Source organism: Anser cygnoides, chromosome 1 (genome assembly GCF_040182565.1).
Source record: "Anser cygnoides isolate HZ-2024a breed goose chromosome 1, Taihu_goose_T2T_genome, whole genome shotgun sequence".
Taxonomy (NCBI): Eukaryota; Metazoa; Chordata; class Aves; order Anseriformes; family Anatidae; genus Anser; species Anser cygnoides.
In genome coordinates this window covers 170814953-170840706 of record NC_089873.1, presented here as the reverse complement: position 1 = coordinate 170840706, position 25754 = coordinate 170814953, and the positions used below count along the sequence as shown (strand labels likewise).

Genomic DNA, 25754 nt, shown 5'->3' with positions numbered 1-25754 from the left:
TTCAATTATTATTCTAATATTATCCTTAGCTAAATCTAAACAGTGCCCTAGCAACAGCCTTGCAATGCCATTCCAGGATGACTTTACTCCACATGATCCAAGGAAAGAGAACACCTCACATGCTTCTTCCCATGAAAAAGAAACCTAAGCAGCAGGATATATACTTGACCTGGATAGCAGAGTATACATGTACGTATATGCACACACATCTACTTAGATAAGATAATCATTGATTTTTTTTATTAGAGCTTTCTAGTTTTAATATATTCTTTGTGAAATTAGATGATTAGAACCATAAGCAATATTAAAAGTGCAAACAAACCTTGGAGTCTAACAGTAGGATTTGATGTTTCCTATTTTCTCCTCTATTCCTTTCTAAACACTTCCTAGCACTCCGCTTATTTTAACTAGCCTAACACCTCAGCTAGCATTCTTAGAGCGAACAACTGATCTTAATAAACAAAAGCTGTGTTTTGTTTTTTTTCCCTACCTGACAAGAGATAGCTACTCAACATTCCTCATCAATGTATGCAGATTGTTCCTCCACATGCAATAACTTAAAGGTATATTTAATTTATTCGGCATTATATGCTTAGCATCGCAAGATCTTTTTGCAATGTCTTAGAGTCAGTTTGTGGTTTTTACTACCCTCAGTAACTTTATACTGTCTATAAAGAAATTTTATTTCATTGTTTACTCTTTTCCAATATGATTTATGACAATGTTTAATTGAGTAATTCCCAACATACATTCCTTGTAGTCCTCACTAGTAACTTTTTACACAGTAACATCTGTACCTTCATTCTCATCCTTTGTTTGCGGACTTTTAGAAAGGCAAATACAGAATAGAAAAACTGTTTCTATATTTCCATAGATTTGTGAAATGTGTATTTTTTTCCATAATAAAATTTATTTCAGTCTTCCATGTTTTTAATCAATTTTTCTGCCTGTTTTCTTTTATTATGGTTTAACTAAATTATCTGTTACAGACCTCAAGGTAATCAGTTTCTGTCTTGTGGGACTTTTCCTTCTTTTTTTGCTCTGCCATCTCACTAGTGTCACATTAATAAGCTTACATTTTTTCTCTTACCAAGGACAACTTTGATGTTAGCTTACATAAAACCTAACAGGAATTGATATCATTCAGCATTCCTACTCCATTGTACAGTGACACATAAATAAAACAGAATCAAAGTAGCCATATTTTAATATAATTTCTTTTTCCAGCAGGTGTTTTACAAAGAAATCTTTATGGGGTACTGAATTAGGTAATGCGTCTCCATACTATGTTCCAGATAAGTCAAATCACATCTAACAAGGAAGAGGTTTTTATCAATTATAGAACAAATAATTCAGCTGCAATACAGCTCAGCAGATCCTGATGGGTATAACAGACTTTGAGAACTTTGAGAACTAAGATGTTAACAGATGTTACTCAAATGTAATTTAGCTATGAAAAGTGGACTTTCACCCAGCAACTTATTCCACATAATTCATTCGTCTATGCTGATATGTTTGAAATTTGTAATAAGCAAAACACAAGTCAAACAAAACAAAGACATGCTTGCAAAAACATGCTTGCAAAATCGTTTCTGTGGAATGGACATTTATGAGAAAGTCATAAGAATAAATTATTAAGATTTTCTACTGCAAGTAGAAAAGCAACCAGGTATACTTAAGAATTACTTCTCAGGTCATATCTTTCAAAAAATGTAATTAAATCCTAATTAATATAAAGTTTTAATGATTCCTAGGAATTTCACAAATATCTCTCAAATTCTGTCTATAATAACAACCATCTGCATGAACTTTGAGTAGGTTTTGCAGCTGATTATATTGGTTTAAAGAAAAAAAATTGGATGTCTCTAAAATATCAATCCTCAGGGATAAACAGCAGAGGTGTTTAGTGTTAGTTATAGTGCTTATTCCACATGTCAGTATATGACTAGTCTTTAAAATCAAAACGCTCCTTGTGCTTAGCTTTTATGAAAAGCAGTAGGGTGAAAGAAAATTGATTGGTTTTGGTCACTGTGTTGTCATAGATCCAGTTCAGAAAAGAAGTAAATGTTTCATAATAGCTGTTGATTTCCTCAGTTTTGACTTCTTTATGTGGAGAGAGTATATGTACAAGTTGTTACCTTCTAAATGTATAGGTTGATTTTTGTGTGCTATGCTACTTACTAACTCCACAGTTTGACCATTTTAGAACTGCACTACGGTAATGCAGTAAAATTCACAGTTACATCCCAATGTTGAGAGTTTTGCCTTTTTAACCAGTAGATAACATTAAAATAAAATAAGTAAAATAAAATAAAATAAAAAATCCAAGTTCCCTTTCTTATATCTCTAAATGTAAATTTACCAGCAGAATGTGCTTAGTTTGCAGTCAGCTGTTTAGTAGCTACTATTTCTTCATAACTTACAATAATTAGTGTATTTCTTTGAAATTATTTTAATTACAATGACATGAATATAATTTAATGCTTATGGATATTATTAATTGAATCATGTTAGACAGTAAGACCATGAATATATATATATATGCATGTAATTGTGCATATATGTGTATATACACCCACGTATGCCTATATGTATATACGTACACATATATGCTGACTCTGAAGGCATCTCACTGCAGGGTTTTGGATATGTTCTGGATCATAGCTCTAATCTCATGAAAAACAACAACAACAATAAAAAAAATCATTACTGATTGAATAAATGCTACTGAAAATTGAAAATCACAGAATGTCACAAAGAATTAAAGCTAATTAGTTTGTGAAAATTATATTTTCCCTTGATTGGACAGTGATGAAATATAATGAGCTTAGAATTAATGCATCAGATTGACTTACGAAACAGAAACATAAAATCATTTAGGTAGAAAGGAACCTCTGGAAGCCATCTAATCCAACCCTCCTCAAATCATGGCTCATTTCAAACGTAGGTCAGGATGCTCAGGGCCTTGTTGAATCTAGCTTTGAATATTTCCAAGCGCAGAGACTGCACAGTTTCTCTAAGAAACCTGTTACAATGAGTACTACCATCACTGTGAATAAAAGTTTTTCAATGGAAATTGCTTTTCTGCCACTTGGGATTGTTGCCCAACATCCTCTCATTGCGCACAATTGTGAGAATGGTTTTTATCTTTTATCTTTTCTACAAAGGTAGCTGAAAATAGTGATTGGGTCCCACAGAGTTTTCATTTCTCCATGAAGCTTTCGTTTCTCCATGTTGAATAAACCCAGTCCCCTCAGGCTCTCTTCATATATCATGCTTCCTGCTTCAGCTTGGTAGGTGGTTCAGTTTCCTCTTGAACTAAAATGCCACCAGCTGGAAAATTCATTCCAGTTACAGCATCATGGGTCTTAAGTAGAAGGAAATAATTATTTCTTTAAACCTTATGACTAAATTGATAACGTTGACTAAAGCCACATGTCATTCAGATAGTCTGCAGATGTATAAATGCATATATGTGCATGCAGAAATGGATTAATCCAATGCAAGATTAAGACATTTCAATTATGAATTTTTACCATATCCATTACAGTATTTTTTGGTCTTGTTTTCCCTTTTTTATTTCAGTAACATGAACAATACTTTCTTTTGGCTTTTCCGCTATCCACATATAACCAAATACCTTTAGAACAAAACTTGAAATTGAAACTTTTAAATAAAGCAGCAGTAACTAGTGTAAGAACATTTTTCTTGTGATTTTTCTGAGTGTTTATATTTTGGTTCTGTTTTGCTTTGTTTCCTAACATCTTCAATCTTCACATTTAGATAAGGAAACAAACACCAAAAAGTTTTAAATAATAACCTGAACACATTTTTTCCTTTTTTTTTTTTTTTTTTTTCAGGTTAATGAAATTTTCAGTAGAAGTCTTTGGAGGTAAAACCTCCAAAATTTTGTTAGTACTGCAAAACAGAGAACAACATTTCTGACCTGCACAGCTGCAAAATGGATATGAGCCAAATAAGCTGATTATTCCAAATGCAATATAGAGGTAAATTCTTCCCTTACACACTTATTTCAAATAGAGCAGTTCATATCCACATAAAATAGAAATTAACCCTCAATATTAATATACAAGTAAATAAATAAAATTGTTGGAATGGAGTCTTAACACTCTTAACTTAACACTCTTCTCTTACCTTCAAATGAGCAAAGCTAAAGAAACTGTGCCTGGCAAGTCTCAGATGACAAATCAACTCTGGGCCATTAAGGTGAGCTGAGACCTACCCTAATCGAAAGCATGAATAAAAATAGATGGTTTTATAACTGAAAAGAACACCTTTATAATTTCCTTTCCTTTTTTCTTTTTCCTTTTTTTTTTTTTTTTTTTTTTTTTTTCATTTCCTCACTACCTTTAAGGAAATTCTGAAGTGCTGGGTAAAAATAAATTAATATATTCCTGATAAGTTTACATATTTTCTAATCACTTGCTACTCTCTGTAGTATTTCAGATGTGAGTAGCAGACTTAGAATAAGATCCGTATCAGCAACTACTCCAAGGCCATCTTTTGGGAATGTCACATATAACTTGGAAAGCAACAATGTTTTCTGTGCAAAAGATCATCTAATTAAAATATATTAGTTACATGAACTTTAGATTACTTATATTAAATATTAAATGTAGTTATGTAAACAATTTAATACGTCCTATTGACTCTGTTGTTTCCAACGTTTAACTCTTAGACTTTTTAGCTTAAAAGTCTAACTCTGGGTAGGATGAAAAAGAAGAGGATTGGGCTATACTACCTCTATGAAAATCTTTTATGAAACACAATTGATTCTAGTACTTCTCTTTAACCTTTGTGAGTGTTTTTGGGAGAACTAATTTCCTTACCCATCTGACTGTGATGGCATCATAAGGCTTTACTCTGCCTTTTTGTAACTCTACCGCAAGCAACACCTACACTGCTGTAACTCTGCTTAAAGGGGTTGAAGGGTGGTATATTTATTTTATTAATGCTAGGAATGGACAGCACTTCACCTTCTGAACAATTATATTACTGTCAAGCACAAAACGTTCCTCTTACAATGATAAAAAATATATGACAGGTCTAGACCTACTGAAGATATTGCACTAGGCTACACTCATGCATTACTACCACTAGTACAATTTGTTTTTGTGAAACTCCAGATCTAAACAAATACATTTGTTTACAATTACAAATACAATTTGTTTCATAAAAAAAATAATGTTAACTAACAAACATAAATTGCAATCAGGTACCTCAGATTTTTAGTTGCAAAAGGATGTGATACATAAAGGGTCAGATATACCTTAGTTTCACAAATGGTAAAGAGTCTGTGTAATTTTATTAATCTAAAGAGTTCCAGGATCATTTTGGAACATGGCCGTGCCTTCCTGTACCCTCCCAGAAAGAGTACAAATAATTTCATTTCCACTCAAAAATGTTGTTTTGTACATAAGTACATGAGCACCAGTACGGTACTTATCCCAGAAGATTACCCATGAAACCTGCTTTTACGAAGAACCATGTAATTAAAATACATGAAAATAAATTTGATCTTTTGATTATTAATATGTATTTACAATAGACTTTTATAATAGGCTCTCTTTTATAACAGACTAATTTCCAAGCAGCCTTGTCTAGACAACTCATTGTAAGCAAGGAAGAAATAGAAATCTACTGCAGAATGTAAGAAAATAAAACACCACAGGCATTGAAGGAAACATTGCACAGAGCAGCTTCAGAAAGATAACTCGACTTTCATTAACATTTTCATGATTATCTTTGCAAAATTACGTAAATTTAATTAACTAAATCACTGGTGAACTGAAATAAAAAAGACAAAAAACTTTTCTCACTTCAAAAGGAGTACAAGTCTCTTGCATTTATTAGTTAAATAAACTCATAATCCTCCTTTTTAAATGTTTCTCATTCTAGGCATCTCTGATCCTAGCATGCTAGAAGCCAGTTAGATAAAATTCGCATAATTATAAAGTAAATAGCATTGTCATACTGAGGAAAGAAGACTCGCTAATAAGAAAAGAAACATACAAAGTGTACATCTTTCAATTTTTCTGCATTCAAAGTATTGGTTAATACTTGTATTTAGTTAGAATATACTATATAGAGATATGTAATGAAAATGACATTTTTTTTGTTTGTTTTAAGCCAAATCATCGTATGGTCTTCACACACAGCCGTTGACAACCTAGAATGTATTATACATGACAGATTTTACAACTCAGTTTTCCTAAATCAATCCACAAGAGCTTCTCTGTTATAAAAGAAATGAATAAGTGAAATTATAACCGGCTCCCTCAGAAAAAAAATACATGTGCTGAATAAATATTAAATCACAATAGCAAATAAGAAATCACTGCTTGAGCAACAAATGAAAATAGAGTAACTGTCTGTTTATGTAGAACTCTATGTACCACTAGAATTTAATGTCTTTGTTTTAAAGAATGACCTCCACTGAACAATGAAAGCACTGAGAACAGCTTAGGCATTTTGGCAACTTCTTGAATATCTGTGTCGTGAAGCACAATCCAGAAGCCTATTATTTAGTGTTTAGAATTTCTACATGTATGAAGCAACCTAAACAGTAAAGATATGCCTGAAACCTGATAAATATTGCCACTAGTCTGGAGTCTTTCCTGAGATCATTTACTAGAATATTCTAGCTGGCAGTATACTCAAAAGGAAAAACTAGTGCTCACACTTTTCCATTAATGGGAATCTAGAACCCACCATTTATACCATTAATATAATCTTTAAGAGTGTTCACTGAGGATCTCAGAGACTGATATTAATTGTGCTTTCACAAGCACATCTATCAAACTCTAGGACTACACCCAAGCCACCTGAAGAAAACTAGGAAAACTGAATATACTGCATGTGGCTTGGTATTAGAAGATTTTCCTTAAATGCTTAAATAATGCAAAATAAATTAAACAGCATTACATTTTGCTCAAGTTGTTAAATTAATTGCATAACTCAAGGTTTTCTTAATTTTTGTGCTACTATGACTATGTATTATTACATTTGATACTATAAAAAACCAACAACAAAAAGAAAAAATAATCAGATTCAGTGTTCTATATGGATAAAGATCAATAAAGAACAACCTAGTATTATAATACAATGTAATATTTCAAACAACAGCAAATATGATGTATGATTCCATAATTAAAGTTTGAATCATAATGCACCTGTGCAGGGATTCCAAATTCAGGTTGGCCATGCAGCTTCGATACTGGCATACTTGATTTTGTAATACAGGACTTTTAAACTTATTGCTTCACATATAAGTGCCTTTTCAAACAAACAAACAAACAAAACAAAACAAAACAAAAACAACAACAACAAAACAGCAAAAAAATCAATCCCCTATATTTGTTCTTAGAAGCATGTGAATTATTTTTATTGAGATTTTTTGCAGGGAAAGAAAGGAAAAAAAAGAAAAGAAAAAGAGCATGACAGATATATGGCTTGCAAGATGTTACGACTAGTAGAATGTTCCAAAAATTTAGTATATAAAAACAGAAACGGCCAATTGAATTTGGGGTAATTTTAATTATAAATGTGAAACAGTGAGTGAGAACTTTATTTCTTAAACACAAAAAAGAAATGATTCCTATTTAATCCCCAGGTACCTACTGCTGCCCTGAGATTGAAGCTGAAGACAGCTGGGATTTAAATGACCATTACAGAAGCTTCTATTTCTCCACTGATGACAGAGGACGTCTGGACAGCAAGGTTAGACTAGGCAGTTAATATCACTGTAACTGAGTCATGCAAGCTAACTTTCACTACATGTATATTCCGAATTTTAAAAGGTGTATATGAAGTTTGCACTGGTAAACGTATAAATTCATGGGATGCCTAATATTTTCCTAGGAGAAAGACATTAATTACTGACATGTTTGCAATGAACTGAAAATTGCATGTGGGCTGTATGGATTTATTATGTTTTTATTTAAACATATCAGAAGTCACAGTAAATGTGATGGATTTCATATTGTATCATTGTCTGCAGTGGCTTTCAGTTCTGGATACACTATTCTAAAGCCATTAATAAAAGTCACAAAAAAGAATCATCATTGTTTCTAAAAATTTAATAATAAGCTAGATTTGTCATCTGACTTCTGCAGCAGGATGGAAGCTCTGTTTAAATCATGCTGCATATTTTGCACAGTTTACATATTTCTGTATTTGTGGATGGAAAGAGAAATTAGTAAGTATGCAAGAAAAAAAAGGAGTTTCAGGCTTTGCAGTTTTTAGACCAAACCAAAAGCACTACTTTTATAAATATACTTTATATTTTACCTGTAAATTAACCTTCCAGTTCTTTTGTTAGTGAAAATGAAACTGTTATTATGATTATTATCACTGTGATATAAAAGCAGCAACTGAAAGCATTACATCTCAGGTAAACTAATAATCAGATGAATTTAAATATAGAGTGTTTTAATGTGCAACATCTAAGTAGTTCTTTTCTACAGTTGCAGAAATACTGATTCTTTAAATCAATCCTTTATTCTTTGGAGAGCTAGTATCTTACAGTGGATTTATATGAATTTACATACTTCTATGCAGAAGTTTGTGTTTCATATACTGAATTGGTACATAAGGCCACATAAGATATGTAGGAATCTCGTATTTTCTTGGTACTGAAATCTGGACCATCAGGGACTCAAAAGATTGGATAGATACTAAGAAAGACTACAGAATTAACTGAGCAATGAATTAAATTCCTTACATCTTTCCCTTAGTAAATACACCAAAAACAACTATCCTCTTGTTGACTGAACTGCAGCATACTCCTGTGCTACAACAAATTCTACATATAACCTGTGAGAAAAAATAGAAAAAAAAAAGGAAAAAAAAAAAGTCTTTTATCCATTACCCCTAAGTTTCAGGGGACTACATGCTTTCTACTGAGCTAAGAAATCTTCTATCCTCTCTGATACTGTGGATTCCGTGTTTACCAAAATCTCTCTAATGATGTCCTGAACTCCAACATGTTTCCTTTGCTGAGCTGCCTGTTAAGGAGAATTTGGCCTTCTTTTCATTCAATTCCACATTACTCAGTATTTAGTGCTTGGGACAAACAAACAGGCAGCTTTCTTTTCCACTGAAACTTTTAAATGGAATATATATACCTATCAAGCAGTAATAAGGAAACAAATAGATTATCATGTCACTGATATTTAGAATTAAAGCCAAGAAGACAGGTTAGATCATTAATCTAATTTCTTGTATATCAAATACATTCTACACACACAGCTCACCAATTACCATGCTACTGAGTATAATTTCTGCTTTGCCTAGATTTTATTCAAATGCATTCAGTCTTGAGATGACAGTATCTAATGATGGAGAATTCACCACTTTCCTCTACAGCTATTCCAGTCTATTCCATCGTTTAAGCACCCTTCCTGATGGAAAAGTGAACCTTATTTCCAATCTGTTTAAACTGAATTGGCTCTTACTAAAGTTTCTCAACTAGATTAAAGAGCTCTCCAGTTCACAGTAGTTTCCCCCTGTGGAGATACACTGTAATCAAGTATATTGTCTTCTCTTATTTTTAATATGCTGAAATAGCCCAAGCACTCTAAGACATTCATTTGCAAGCCATTTTCTCTTTTCTTGCAATCTCTTCTTCATCCTCTACAAATATCAAGCACTGTTTATAAATGGAAAAATAGTGATACGAGAACTGCACAAAGATTTCCAAAATCCACCGGAATATCCACAGATAGCCTTCCCCTCCCCCCCCCCCCCCCCCCCCCCCCCCCACCCCGGGGCAAAAGGGAGTTATTTATCTGTTCCTGTATTGATTTTCTGCAGCTAAGACGTCCAGACAATACACACCATATTTTACTGAAATTCAAATATATTTTGTTCAATCTCTTTTTTCTTCCCCCCCTAAGAAATCTCAATCTTTTTATTTTATTAAAGAAATGTGGGATAAGTCTGATATGATCTTACTTTGGTAAACCCACATCTCATATTTGTATGTACTTAGGACATGTTCTACACATGCAGATATGTATACAAGTATATACACACATATCTAAATAACGACAACATTGACTAGAATCAAAACCAATATAATAATACCATACAATAATTAGGTGGATTTAGGAGTCTGGATTTCTATTGACCTTAGAATCACTTAATAATATCCTGGGTATCCTGAAATATAAACTAAAATGTTTTTAGTAAAGTCATAAAATTAGACCCTAGAGTTGCATTCTGTTGTTGTTGATGTTGTTACACAATAAACCATGTTCATATTGTTAATAATCCACCAGAGGGAGTTCTATGAATAAAATAGAAATGCTGACAACAAACATAAACCTTTGAAATAAGGGTTTACATATGAAATTAAACTTACAGTTCTTATTGCACACTAAAATTTTTAGTCAAGGTTATCTCAAAAAAAATAGAGTTTAGTAACTATGGATTGATGCGGCCTCACCTCAAGTACTGTGTGCAGTTTTGGGCACCACAGTACAAAAAGGACGTGAAACTGTTGGAGAGTGTCCAGAGGAGGGCTACAAAGATGGTGAAGGGCCTAGGGGGGAAGACATATGAGGAGCGGCTGAGGTCACTGGGCCTGTTCAGCCTGGAGAAGAGGAGGCTGAGGGGAGACCTCATCGCCGTCTACAGCTTCCTCATGAGGGGGAGTGGAAGGGCAGGCGTCGATCTATTCTCTTCAGTGACCAGTGAAAGGACCCGAGGGAGTGGTGTCAAGCTGTGACAGGGGAGGTTCAGGCTGGATATCAGGAAGAGGTTCTTCACTGAGAGGGTGGTAGCGCACTGGAACAGGCTCCCCAAGGATGTAGTCACAGCACCAAGCCTGTCAGAGATTAAGAAGCATTTGGACTGTGCTCTTAGTCATATGTTCTGAATTTTTGGGTAGATCTTTGTGGTGCCAGGAGTTGGACTCAATGATCCTTGTGGGTACCTTCCAACTCGGGATATTCTATGATTCCATGATATTTTCATTGTTCCAAAATACTGGTAAAGGGGAGAATGAAATGCAGCTATGTGATCCTGACCCTAATCTTTGGTGGAATTAGTATTTTGAGTAATTACTGAAGTAAATTATTTCATCATAAGAGTCAACTGTGAGTCTTTTATAACAGATGCCTCAGAGGAATGGAATATCATCATGAGTTCTGGTTTTAGTAGCATCAGTGCTAAGTGGCAGATTTCCCAAACATTTTCATCCCACAGAAAAGCACCACGAAATGTCCAGATAATTCTTTACACCTTGCTTTTGGCAATGTTTCCCTTACAGATGACACTCAGGTTATAACATTATGTTCAATACTGTAAAATGCTACCTAAATAGGTTAATGCTAAGTATGGTGTTAATATGGCACCATTTTGAACAAACAATTCCAGGGGTTGCAAATGAAGATAATAGATCTGAAGAGTTATGACGGATTATACGATATACAAAAAAGTTTAAAACAGTCTTAACAGATTGATTTTAGAAGTGCTGGATTGTCAGCTGGTATAAAACTGCATAGCTCTAATGACTTTAATGAGATTGTGTCAGTTTAAATTAGATTTTTTTTTCTATTCTAGTTAGTTTTTTAGTAGTTGATGTAATAATTATCTCAGAATCAAGAAAAGCTGTTTCCTTTCAAGAAGTAACAGATACTTCTTCTTTTAATGACTCTATTCTGATACTTCTTTTAAAGCACGTTTTAATTTCTGAAGTAATTCAGAAGCAGTTATCTTTAAACGGACTTTTGGAAATGAATACACAATTCTGAAGCATTAGAAATGATTCAAATGAATCGCTCAAAGACTTTTTTTTTTGCCTTTTTTTTTTTCCTTCTTTTTTTCCTTCTTTTTCTTTTTATCTTTTCTGTCTCCCTGAGCAGAATATTGTGCAGTCACACATCTTATGTGATAGAAAACATAATTTTTGCTGCTAGGGTGCAAATCCAGTGGTTATCACAACAGTGGGGTCACATATAAAAGGGATCATAAACTGATAATACAAGCCTGATCATGAAGAAAGACAAAGAAACTGCACACAGTGGATTGAGGACTGGCTATAATTACTAGCTGAAAAACGGCTTCTCTACCTAGGGGACTGCCAGCTTTCCTTAACTGATAGCATATGGCCATTCCCTGGAAAATGTAAACCCTTGAAAACAGAAATAACTACTGCTTTCACTGCATTACAGCATAGGTCATATTTGAGAAACATGTCAAGTGATGAGACTAACCAGTTTTGCACATACATTTAGAAATTACCAGACTTTTTAGTCAATGTGGCCTTAGTAGAATTAGACAATTTTCATAAAATGACACATATGTTAAAGTGTGTGCAATCAGTAGAAGAAAAAAATGGATTCTTCATCATTTCATGGAATTTGGTCAAGTAATTTTAACTATTTACATGTTGGTTTCATCTTCACTAAGTTGATATTTAAAAATATTAAAAATACCAACTTGTATGTGCCTGAACTCATTGAGATTTTTTGTATTTAGGCTGTAATTTACTGTTAAGGCTGTAAGGTAATAGGGTTCAACTATAAAAGGCAACGCAGGAGATACAACTGTTTATAATATTATTTATTTTAAGTGTACAAATTACAAAGAGTGATGAGGATCAATACTTGCCCAGAAGAAACTGTAAATAAACCATCATCTGTACTAAATATTTCAAAAACACCACTGAATTCATATAATCCCCAAGAAATTGATGGAGGCACAAGAAATATGCTATAAGAAGAAGAAAAGGAGAGGAAGGAAGGAATGAACACCATAAATGAATAGTAGAGCTAACATAGTCATTTCCAGAAATCCTTACTTATTTTTCTGCATTTTCTGCCTGTCCAGCTTTGTTTTTAAGCTACACATTCTCTGTGTAACACAATTGTGTTACTACTTTAAAATGATAAAGAGTATGTACATCTACACAGGATGTATGAAGAAATATTAAAGAGGACAAACCACAAAGGAGGGGAAGAAAGAAGGCAGGCAAGTGGGAAGAGAAGATTGAAGGGAAAGAAGGAAGGAGTGAGAAGGAAAGGAGAGAGGCAGAGAGAAAGTGAGGAAAAGTGGAAGAAATTCATTATGTTGTGAAAGAGATGGAGAAGCAAAAAATGAAATTATGCAGTTCATTAGATACAGATATAACCCTTCACATTTATTTTACATGTTGATCATATAAAGATCACATGTTGATCTTACCATTTTTGTATATATTCAATGTTTTTTTTTGCTGAAAAGGCTGCATGAAGAAAGCTGTTCCAGTGTGTTGATAAGCTTTTTATTAAATATGGAATTGCATCTTTATGATTTTTAAATGAAGGTACATGGTTCAGATTATTTAAAATTACTTTTAATACAATCGATGCCTTTGTTGAAGTCTTTAACAACTTTAAGCCTAAATGAGTTCTAAAAATGTAACAGTTTTAAACCATGCTATGTTATCGTTAAATATATATATTTTATTATTTATTTCTGGTATGGAATTTCAGTGAACATTTCCAGTCAAAATAAGACACTGTGGTATTTCTCAGTTGCAGGAAAAAATGCATGATGAACAGTTGTTGAGAAAAGGGGAAAGGAAAAAGAGCACCAGACACCATGATTCTGCAAAGTTCAATTTAATAACTGAACCAGAGTTCTGTATTAGGAAATACTTCACACCAGAGCTCTGGATAAGCTGTGTCAGGAAATACTTCACACTCCCACACATACACACCCACTTACAGTTACAGTTACTGAGGCTGGCCCCAAATGTGAGCCTGAAGGGAACGCAACACTTGCTCCCATTCCCTGCAGAATGCCTGCTCAACAATATCCTCCTCCCCCTCCCTTCTGGCCCCAATCTCTTTTACTGGGAAGGTGTCACACAGGCCACCAATCAAATCAGTCCATGATGACACCATGAACCACCTTTGCAGCAATTTCAGGTTTTGTTCTCTAGCTTGCTGCCCCATATCCTGTATCAAGCCTTATCACACTGACTTTGTTTGCATTGGATTGTCAGCCATGGCTCATTATACTCAGTCACTCACTCCTGATCAAGGCAAGGTCAGGATGCTCCTATGACAACAGTTCAAACTCTGAAAGACTGCAATACCATAAGAAATGTTCTAAGTGTGAATAAAATAAAACATTTAATGAACCAGAATTCACAGCAATTCTAAGGCTTCAGCTGGAGTAACATGCCCATGAGGCGGAAAGATCCAAATCCTGTGTATTAACTATGAATATTTTTTAAATATAGGATGAGAAAATAAGAACATGCACATTTCTGTTTCCCTGCCTCCAATTAGAAAGAAATACTTGCAGATAATATTGTTGTTTCATCCATCCTGTTACACGCCTCCTCCCCCCCACCTCAAGGTATCATTTTTTGAGATGTTATTGTATTTATTTTTGTATGACTTCAAGTTCTTCCCAACCTAGCCGACACAGAAAGGAGTGGTATGTCCTGCATTATACTGAAAACGTTACTGACAGAAAAGAACAGAATGAATACTCCAACACTCTTCACTATCATTAGCCAAAAACTAACCATTGCATACGTCTTACCCTTGAAAATGAGGAGCAGCATCTCAGTAACTTAGGATGTCTTTATGCTTTTGAAAGACAAATCAGTCTTATCCTGACTGACGACAGTACACCTTCCTGTGCTTAATGAATAATCTTGTAAATGTTAAGTGTTTTATATCAATGCTTAGTGAAAATAATGTTAAAACTTAGCTCTTGGTATGGGCCATTTTAAGAATGCTAGTCACTGTCTATTCCAGAAAACAGCGCAATTACTGGAGTCAAGAGTCTTGGTCACAGACTTTCTAGAGACTAGGATTTCTACTGCTCACAGACTCTTCAGGTTATTTTCTCAGTCACAGCTTAATCCCTAAGACTGACTTTTCTATCATATCCCACTCCTGTATCTCCCCCTCCTCTCTTTTATCTATCAGAGCTCCCCATGTTAGTTTCACTTCTATCACCCTGTCCAATATTATTTCCTTGTCCCCTCTCACCGCCTGTGTACTTCAATTAGGCTAAGTCCAAACAATCTTCCTTGTTGTCCAAGATGCCCACAGAAAGCTCTAGTGGGTCTTTTTCTACCCTGAAAGACTTCTGCTAAATCCTAAAATATTAGGAATAATACATAGACAATGCAATTGTAGTTTGTTCTCATGCTTTCTTGGTGCCCCTGAACTGCAATGTCAATGCAACGTTTTCAGAGAATTTGGGTGTCAAGTTCTAATTTTATACTATGCATACAAGCTGTGCATTCTAGAGCTTTATTGTTTTCGTTGTTTGTTTTTGTACTTAGCCACTTTTGGATAGCCTTTTGTGACAACAAACACGATGTTTATCCCCAATGCAGAGACATATCCTCAAGTTTTGCCAAAGACATACACAAATGTAAGGTATTTGATTTTACACTAGTTTGCAGATTCAGAGGCTTTGAACTCACAGCTACAGAATTTATCTGTCATGATTCTTGTCTTCTTTTTTTTTTTTTTCATGTATGCCAAGAAAATCCCTCCAGATTCACTCTCTTTGGAGTGCTTTGTTAGTCTGAATCTGTGTCAGCACATACACAACTACAGCTACCACACTAACTGATTTTAGGAATCCACCAATGCTTTTTAGGTTAAGAGTCTGCTTGCCCTGAGCTACCTCTATGAACAGTAATTTATTTATGCTTACAGTTCAGTGAGATGAGGCAGGATTTATAAATTGAAATATTCTTGACTTGGCAGATGGAGGTGTAAATCTGCTGACCTGACAGTCAAACCATCATCAAACCTGCTGAAGAAAGAAGAGAGATATCACAGCACCCTGAACATGAAATTCTATTTCTGGTAGCACTGTCAGGGTTTTAGCTAGGAGGGAGTTCGTTTTCTTTGCAGAGACTCACATGTGCTGCGTTTCGGATTTTTGATGAAAACAGTGTTGATAACACACCGATAAAACCAATAAAACACTGCAGAGCAGTGTCTGCATAGAGCCATGGACTTTTTTGCTTCTTATGCTGTCCAGACAGCAAGGAGGCTGGGTGTGCACAAGAAGATGGGAGGGCACAGCCAGGACAGCTGACCCAAACTGGCCAAAGGGATATCCCATACCGTAATGCATCATGCTCAGCAATGAAATCTCAGATAAAGGAGGAGGAAGGGGTGATGGCATCTGTCTTCCTACGAAACTGTTATGTGCTTTCCTGGAAGTGGCTGAATGCCTGCCTGCTGATGAGAAGGAGTGAATTAACTCCTTGTTTTACTTCACTTGCATGGCTTTTGCTTTACCTTGTAAACTGTCTTCATCTCAACCTGTAAGTTCAAACCACAACACATTCTGAAGCATACTAAGTATTAACATCATGGGATACAAATGTTGCTGCTGAAGATTCAGGTCTAGAATTCAGAAGCTAGAATGAACAGTGCAGAATTCTGCCATGCAAACCTTTTCACGCAGCATTTTGGCAGTAAGATGATATCATCAGGCAGTTCCTGATGATAAAGAAGTCATCAGATTGTGATTAATACAGTACAGACTATTTACTTAACTATTATCCTGTAGATTTCACAGCATTTTACTACCAGCGGTTGTCTTCTCTATTTCCTGTTAATTATCTTGTTGTCCATATGCTAGTTCTTGAAATGCTCTTACTTTCCTCTTCTCCTACTGTGTCTTGATGGAGTGGTACTGTAATGTGCCATGTCACAGCTGTATTAAGAACTTACAAAAAAGCAGCACACTGTGCTAAGTGCCAATTATTACATTCAAACAAGCATCTTAAAAATACCAGAAAGGTGAAAAGTGATCTGTGAACTAGAAATTCTTCTTGAAGAAGAGAAGAGGAAAAAAGAAATTGTAAGCAAGAGTCACAATAATAGTTCATTGTCATGAATTAAGAAAAAAAATGGTACTATAACATATAAAGATCAAATTTTATGTTTGGGTTGAAAGTAAGATCATCAGAAGGATTTGGGGACTCTGTGTTTGCATTGTTTAAGTCTTTTTCACTTTTGCTTGTTGCTAGATGGCTTAAAGTGATAAAATGGAGGAAATTGTAAACCTCAAAAAATATACTTTCTATGTCTATATTTCAAAATGTACAAGATGCACAATATTTTTTTTTTAAGGAATGTCCTGACATTTGTAAGAAAAGAATGAGAATTATAATTTAAAAACAGTAGCAGAGACCCAATGATCAGTGACATTCAGCAAAGTTTTAGTACGTCTTCTCAATTCTGTTGTCAGTGGTGTGGGAATAAAAAGTTTTGTATTAAGATGTACATAGTGTGTATAACCTTTTGCAATACATTATCTTCTTTATATAGAATATTCCAAACTTGTGATTAGAATCCACAAGATAAAAAGCATAAAAATAAACAATTACAACTTTCCAAACTCTGATTCCACTCCTCTCTCCCTTTGAGAAAATGTTTAATAGATTAATGTGTCCATTTTAGTCTAAGTATATAGAGTCATTCTATATTGCAATTAGATAACACTCATTTTATTTACACAGCATGTCCCAAGATCATTTAGGACATGTATGTAATTTAAACTTCATTCTGAAATCTCAAAAATAAACAGTTGTTACAACACTGTATCCCTTTCGAAACTGCATGTAATGTACACTAAAACCTTATTAACAACACACTATATGCAACATTTCCAGTTGAGTAAGCAATAAACTGTTCCTTCTAAATAAAATAAAGGAATAAAAAAGTAAAATAAAATAACAAATAAAATATAAAATTAAAGTAAAGAAAACAAAGTAAAATAAACTTGCTATGGTGTCCTGGTTCCAGTTAGGACAGAGTTAATTTTTCCTCATAGTAGCTGGTAGGGTGCTATGTTTTGGATTAGGATGAGAAGAGCGCTGATAACATGCTGATGTTTTAATTGTTGCAGAGCAGTGTTTACACCAGGCCAAGGACTTTTCAGCTTCTCTCTCTGTCCTGCCAGCGAGCAGGCTAGGGGTGCAGCAGGAGCTGGGAGGGGACAGACCCAGGACAGCTGACCCAAACTGGCCAAAGGGGTATTCCATACCATCTGACGTCATGCTAAACAATATATAGGGGTGGCTGGCCGGGGTGGGGGGGCCGGCTGCTCGGGGATAGGCTGGGCATCGGTCAGCGGGTGGTGAGCAATTGCATTGTGCATCACTTGTTTTCTTACACATTATTATTATTAATACTATTATCATTATCACTATTATTATTATTATTATTGTTATTATTATATTCCTGTCTTAATAAACTGTCTTTATCTCAACTCACCAGCTTCACTTTCCCGTTTCTCTCCCCCATCCCAGAGAGGGAGGGTGGAGGGTGAGCGAACGGCTGTGTGGTGTTTAGCTGCCAGCCGGGTTAAACCACAACATATGGATAGAAATGTTCTATTTTAAAGTTTTTTTCTTAAGGGGTTTTCATCAAATCTATTCCTGTTTTTGCTCTAAGTGTTAAGAGCATAATATATTGCATTATTAGACAAAGACATATTTGGCAGTGTGAGTAACAATGTTACCTCCCAGTGTGTGACACAATCTTTTCCACAGTTCCCTCTGCATTGTACTCTACAACAATATCCTCTAAGGTGGCAGGACAAATGTTTCAATGGGGCTTTTAAAGAGGCAAAAAAAATAAACTAAATACATACAAAAATAAAACAAATTAAATAAAATTTATGTGGCTGTTTGGAGTCCCACTAGTTTTCTGTGAACGCTATCCTTAAAACCAAAGCAAAACAAACCTTACAGATAAGGTGCCTTAAAGTTTGAACACTGCCTGAGCAGTTCATCTTGCAGATTTATATTTGCTGTTTGCAGTGCAAGTAAGACACATTATACAACAATATATTTTGGAAATGTCTGCCTGACAGCATAAGAAACACAAAATTGCAGAATGCTTTAAAATTTCACTGTTACTGCTAACTTGTTGCTAGCATTTTACCAATAGGTTGTTTCTAATAAAAGTCAATTAAATGTTAGCTCTGATAATCCCATCTGATGCACAGTGCTAAATAAAATGAAATAATATTTGATTTAAAATAACTGAATTTCTGTTCCATGTTGTTCCTGGATAGACAACTCATATCTAAGACTACTGAAAGTGTACAAGTAATAGATTTAATAAACTCACAGAATAATTTAGGTGGGAAACAACCTCTGAAGGTCATCTAGTCAAACTCTCTGCTTGTCTAACTAGGTCAGATTACCCAGAGACATTTGCAGTAAAGTCTTGAACATCTAGGATGGGTTGCACAAACTCCATTCACTGTTGCTCTTCTAGTATTATGAATATATGCCAGATGGACTTTCTACAGATCACAGCTATCTGAGCTTAGCAGTCCAGTTTTCCACTCCTCTTACTGTCTATCTGTCAGTATCTCACCAATGTGGTCAAAGTTGTCAAAACAAACTATGATACAAAGTTAACAAAGTTATTTGGTCAGTGTCTAACTGCTATTTCTTAAATAGAAAGTCAACCAATGACTCTGTGTATAAATTATGTTAAAGAGCATATGTTAAAGAACTGATTAAATTACAGTAGTAGACAGTTCGCTCGCCTCACTTGTTATCTGATCACAGGTATAAACATATTAACACTGAAATAAACCACCAGAAGTACAACCACAACCCATTAATGATTGTCATTACCATGTATCAATACCCAAAATTACTTTTTCTTATTTTGAATATGGAGTATTGTTACAACATTTCAATATGCTTTGGGATGAGCTGCTGTAAGTGGAAATGGATAGGAAAGGCTTTACATACCAGTCCCTGCCCCCCACACCCCACCATGTTTTAGCTGTGAAATTCTGTGGGTTACATAATAAATATAACTAATAACACGATCATTGAAATTCTTTCCCATAAAAGATCATTTAAAGAATTTGCATATGGCAGACACTTTACATAAATGAAATTGTTGCTCTGTCTGCAATATAATCAGAATTCTCAGTTAGCTAAGGGTCTTTATAGAGTGAGTATGTATCACTGATTACTTACATACTTATAATTAAGTGTGAATAATGTTTTGCTGTGCTGATACTAATGACCCTTGCGGTGTGAAGCACAGAACTGTAGCTAAGAGAGACTAAACACCTTCTGCATTAAATTCATTCACAGGCACTTGTAAATACTCTGCATCTCCCAGGCTTGGAACTGTAACATATGTTAGGGTGCTTTTTAATTTTAACATTCTGACAGGGTTACAGACACATCAATCACTTTATTTAAATACATTCTTCTACTCATGGAATTTTTACTTTTGGTTGTTGTCCTACTCAGAGCCTCAAAGTAATTTGAAGATTTTCCAAGTTTATGTTTAGCGATTCATCTTGGAATATAGCAAAATAAAAACATGGAACAAAGTATCATCTCACTATTCAAACTGAAGTTTCAAGATGCAAAATGATCACTGGAATTTAAATAACTTTTCCTGACTAGTAGAGCAACGCCAGATTGAAAAGTTATACCTGTAAAGTTAAAACTTTTCCATTTGAAACTTCAACATTTTCCATTTGAAACTTCAGACTTCAGTCAAATGGCATGATTTTGAGATGCAGAAACTGATAGCATAACTTGGACTGTCAAATTCTAAATTTCTAAGCGTTATCTATATGTCACAATGCAATCAGAACCACGCTCTTCACTGTGGGAGACAGAGCAAGCTACAGTTGAATTCAGAACTTCACTGAGTACGAATAATTTTTTTTTTTTTAAGAATTTCCTATGCTGTAAGACCAAACTGTAATTACCTGTTATGGAACAATATGACATACTTTTCATCTCTCAGTATTTACTGACATAGAAAAGTAGTTGTTATAAGAAGGAACAGCATCACGCCACACAGTCTATTAAACTAGCACGGTCTATTATATTTCTATATTTCTTCTTCCTAGATCTATTAACACAGAAAAGTAGCTGTTCTGAGAAACACTACTGGTACATTAAGGCCACAGAGTTTATTAAACTAACGTGGTCTACCACAAACTTTCAACAGTAAGTATATAGTGGTTCAAAGTAAAACACTCTATAAAGTCATATTTTCTAAAAAAAATATGCATCCCAATGAAGTTGCGATCACACTATTAAATTAGACATTATTCTGTTTTATAAAAAGATAGGTAAGACAATATACTACAGTTCTAATTTCTGACAAATGTGACAAGCTGATAAACTGCTAACTTCAGAGATTATCTTCCCTTCATATGAAAACCCTGAAAACTAGAAGTATGAATAACTGTCATTGAAACTGTTAGAAGACTGTAGTTGCTGTAGCTCTTTGATATTTTCCATTTTACTCTTTTGTTTCTTTAAAAAGGCATCATAGAAGCAGGTCACTGTACTATCATAACTGACAACAAATTAGGAAACTAAAGTTATAAGACATATGGCTTTGCAGATTGAAAACTTATTGAAAGTGATGCACTAGTGAAAAAAAAACAAAAACAACACAGATCGTCATTAAGTACAGAAGTTGAAATCAAGAGAGACACGGATATTTGTGCTGCCATTTAAATTAGCAGATACATTTAAAAATGGTAGGGCAATTTCACACCTCGAAAATAAAACGTCCCACAGTAAATCTGATACCAATGAGACCACACATTTTTTTCCACTTATTTTTAAGTTCTTGCTTCAAATGCTTTAATTTAAAATATTGCTATACAAGGTCCACTTATAAATAAAACAGATATAATGCAAAGATAGAAGTCTCCAAATTTCATTGTACACTAATTTTTTATGAAATCTACCTTCCTCACCTCCCCCACTACCATCATGACTCGGTATTTGGCAAGTGTATTTTCTAAGGATTTTTCAAAGGTTCTCTGGTTTTCCTTTACTACTTTTCTTCTCTTCCTTTGTCCCCTCCCTGCCTCCCATCTCCATGCACACATTTTCCTTTCTTCACTTACATCTCACTTTTCAAAAGGACAATTTGATATTTGATACTGAAGACTGAATATCTCAGTAAATATCAGAGATATTACAGAACTATTACAGTCATGAAAAGTAATATATAACTATACACTTAATGAATTTTACTTCCATTAAGAGCTTTCTCCATCTCAGCATTGGCTCTTTGCATTTTGAAAAAAAATGTTTGTCAGATTTGAATTAAGTCTGAAAATACTGTGTCAACTATGCAAATAAAAAAATTTATTCATGGATTCCCCAGATTTCATTGTTGAGGGGATCTGAATTTGTATCTAATGTGACAAAAAACATGCAATAGAAATGACTTATCTCCTGAAATCTACAGAATACTCTAGTGGTCTGCTCTTTAGCAGCTCTTTCTTCTTCAAGATTTCCCTGGCTCTATCTTGCCCTCATGAAGTATTATGTGAAAGCACAAAGCAAGCTGTGTATATATGTATATAGATACACACATATATATATGTTAAAAACAAAACAGTGTAATTTAGAACTTATTAAATATCAAGTCTGATATTAGGCAAGGAAAAATTATTTTGAAAAATGATTAAAGCATTTATGGAGATTAAATGAAGCTGATCATTTTCATGAAAATATATTCATTTTCATTAAAATACTGTTGTAAAGACAACCGTGATAAAGAATGACTTTCTAATCAAAACTAATTGGTGGATAAAAGCTGTAAAATGTTTGTCGAGAATGATATAGTAACAGAGAGTTATCCTAAGGTTCAAGAACCTTAAATGAGTAACTAAGTGCTATAGCGAATGCCTTATTTTAGGAATCAGTTAATATTTAATTTCACCAAAGTGAAAATAAGAAGCGAGATTATTCTAAGATGAAATTTAACTTGAAGTATACCTCAAAATCATTGCTCATTCTATAGCATATATTATGTCTAAAAATTGTTTTCTGAAAGACAACTTGAAAAACATTGTCTTGTTCCCCACTCTCACAGTCAGTGTAAAATTATTGCTATTTGAGCCTTTATCTCAGAAAACTTCATGGCACAGCACTAATATTTGTGGTCAGTTTTAACTGTATTTCTCTATAGCAGTATGGTTAGTACAATACATATATATATTATTTGACAATTATTGGCTATAATATTTAAGTGATATAAGAAGGGGTCAAAAAGAATTTCTTGTGCTTAATGTGGAGTAGATATTTTTTGTAAATGTAAAGAAGAAGACAAAAAGTTTATAATCTCAGTCATTATCTTCATTTTATGAAGATAATACTCTGGTTCTGAACATCTAGAAAAGAAACCCAATTTTTCCAAAGACTGAAAAAAGTGTAGAAAGAAATCATATTATTATTTCACTTTTTAAATGCCTTTAGAGTTCCCTCAAATGCTGTCAAAGTTTTTTTTTTTCTCTCAAAAATGTTCTACCTATTGGTGCTTTTCATATATCAGAGAGACTAATTTTCTGTCACTTCCACTATTTACGTGAAAGATGTAGGTAAATATTTTAGACAATTGGTTAAAGAAAATTCACTTCACCTGTTTTACATGGTTCACATTGGGGGGGGCGGGGGGGTGTTAAAAATATCCTTACAAAGCAGAGAGACCCAGAGTTTGAATGCTGCATTTATTAATCCATTATTCTGCCTTCATACTTAAACTATTTATTTTATATAGCTCTCAGAGAAAAGTAAATTTCTACAGGCAAGCTACCACATAGTATGTCAGAGTTAAGGGACTGCCATTATTTCCTATTCACAACAAATGAGCTTTTGCAATGATACCACGGAAGATGAGGAGTCATCACACAGCCAGGATTTGAGGTACTCACTTGCAACTCTTAAAGAAAGCACCCCGAGAAGAAATGGTCTTTACGTTCTCATTAAAGCATGAGAGCTTTTTTAAAAACAAAAATTTCATCATCCTTTTTTAAGAAAGGCTTCTCCTCAAATTGGCTGCGTAAGACAGAAGGAGAAATAGAGTTTTTTAACAACCCTGCCCTTGCCATACTTTAAGCTCATTCTCATTACAGTTTATACTGTTTCCTTGGAGCCTGCAGGAAAAATAATGCTTTTTGTCACTTCAGAGAATATGCATCTGCTCTTTGCTCTGCTCAGCACTTTCCTACTCTTTCTTCATGTCACAAAGTCTCTTGCTCACTGTTCTTCCACCCACCTCTCCCAGGATATCTAGCCTGTACTCTGGCAGTTTTTCTTGGCTATACGTGAGCGTGAAAGAAATAATCCCTTTTCTCTTATGTAGATTCAACCTGATCTCTAGTGTTGTATCCAAGAGAGGCAGGTAAGGCACCTAGCCCCATCCTGAACTGATCATCCACAACATTTAACAGAAAAGCGTAAATCAAATAGATATGAACTGCCTCACACCTAAATTCAATAACACTGTTCCCATGAAAATATCATGCCCTATGAGCTAGACTTTTATGATTATCTTTTTCACCAGGTCCACAGCTGAATAACATACAGTTGTTTGTTTGGTTTTTTAATATTATAATTGAATAGATTATTTGTCTTTCCTGAAAAGATAAAAGTGTAACTATCACACATGCTTGCAAGATTAATTGTAATTACATCGGAGTTTGCATATTAAATACAACTGACTTCCTTTTTGATCTTCTATCTGTCGTTGGCAATTCTCCCATTGCACATAATTCAGATTTTAGATCTGAGCATTGAAACCTATAACTTACTATATAATATACCTTGTATCTTAGATATAGGCACAGATCTTTGTGATCCTCCAGCTGTTTCATTCACAAGTCTTCAAAGATACTACAATAAGTAATTTCATTCACCCCCAAAATCTTTCAATAAGGTGTTTTAAAGAACCATAAGATCTTTTTGAAATTAATTTTATCCCTGTTAGTTTATGTCATTCCTCATTATATTGCTTACGTTCCAAAACAAAAACAAACTAACAAAAATAATACACATCTACTGAAAAAAATATTGATAAAAAGGTTGAATTTATTCTTACAGACCCATACCTGCTCACTTTTTAACACAATCTCATTCTAAAACAGCTCAGATGAATTCTGCTCTGACAGCTTATCTCTCCATGAACAGAAGAACATCAAACACTCTAGCTTTGGCTCAGAAGACTAACTTTATATGGCTAAAGACAGAGAAAATTAAAACCAGCCACAGACCAAGCTCCATGTGTGTTAGATGGATCTAACTATCTCAGCTGTAGTGGTAAGAAAAAGACAGTTAAACCCATGAACTACAATATGGTATTAGTTACTCAAAAGAATAAACAAAATAATGATATAACTGCTGGACAAGCCAAGAATATTTACTGAAACCTTCTGTATTACTTCAATAACAATTTCTATCTAGACCTTAAGGGACCATTATTTCTCAGAAATGATAAGTAATCTACTTTTTATGTAAGCTTAATTTCATGAGCCAAATGTTTTTAATTTTGTCAAACTATGCAGAATTAAATGGCTACAGATATGATTTAGCTTCTGAATAAGTAACATATTTTTGCTCCATTGATTCTGATTAACTTCTAATATTAATGTCATACAGTTCTGTTAGGTGCAATTGGGAAAAAATTTAAAATGCTGTCAGACAAAATTCATCATTCAACTTCTGCTCATTCATTTCATTGTCCATTGTGTTTTAATCTACTTCAGAGATGAATGAAAGGTGGGATGATGTTTGAGGAAACAAACAAAAAAAAAAAAAAAAAAAACTTCTCTTGATACTACATTGAAGTACAATGACAATTACAAAAATTACAAAGCTTCCCTAAAGCAAAACGTTGATTAAAAAAAAAAAAAAAAAGAAAAAGAAAAAGAAAAAGAAAAAAGTATTCTAA

At 34.1% G+C, this 25754-nt stretch overlaps 1 protein-coding gene across 1 annotated transcript in view; it reads right to left on the bottom strand.

Moving 5' to 3' along the window:
• Positions 1-25754, bottom strand: part of KLHL1 (kelch like family member 1) — a 250133-nt gene that overhangs the window by 113402 nt on the left and 110977 nt on the right. The gene's annotated exons all lie outside the window — the stretch shown is intronic.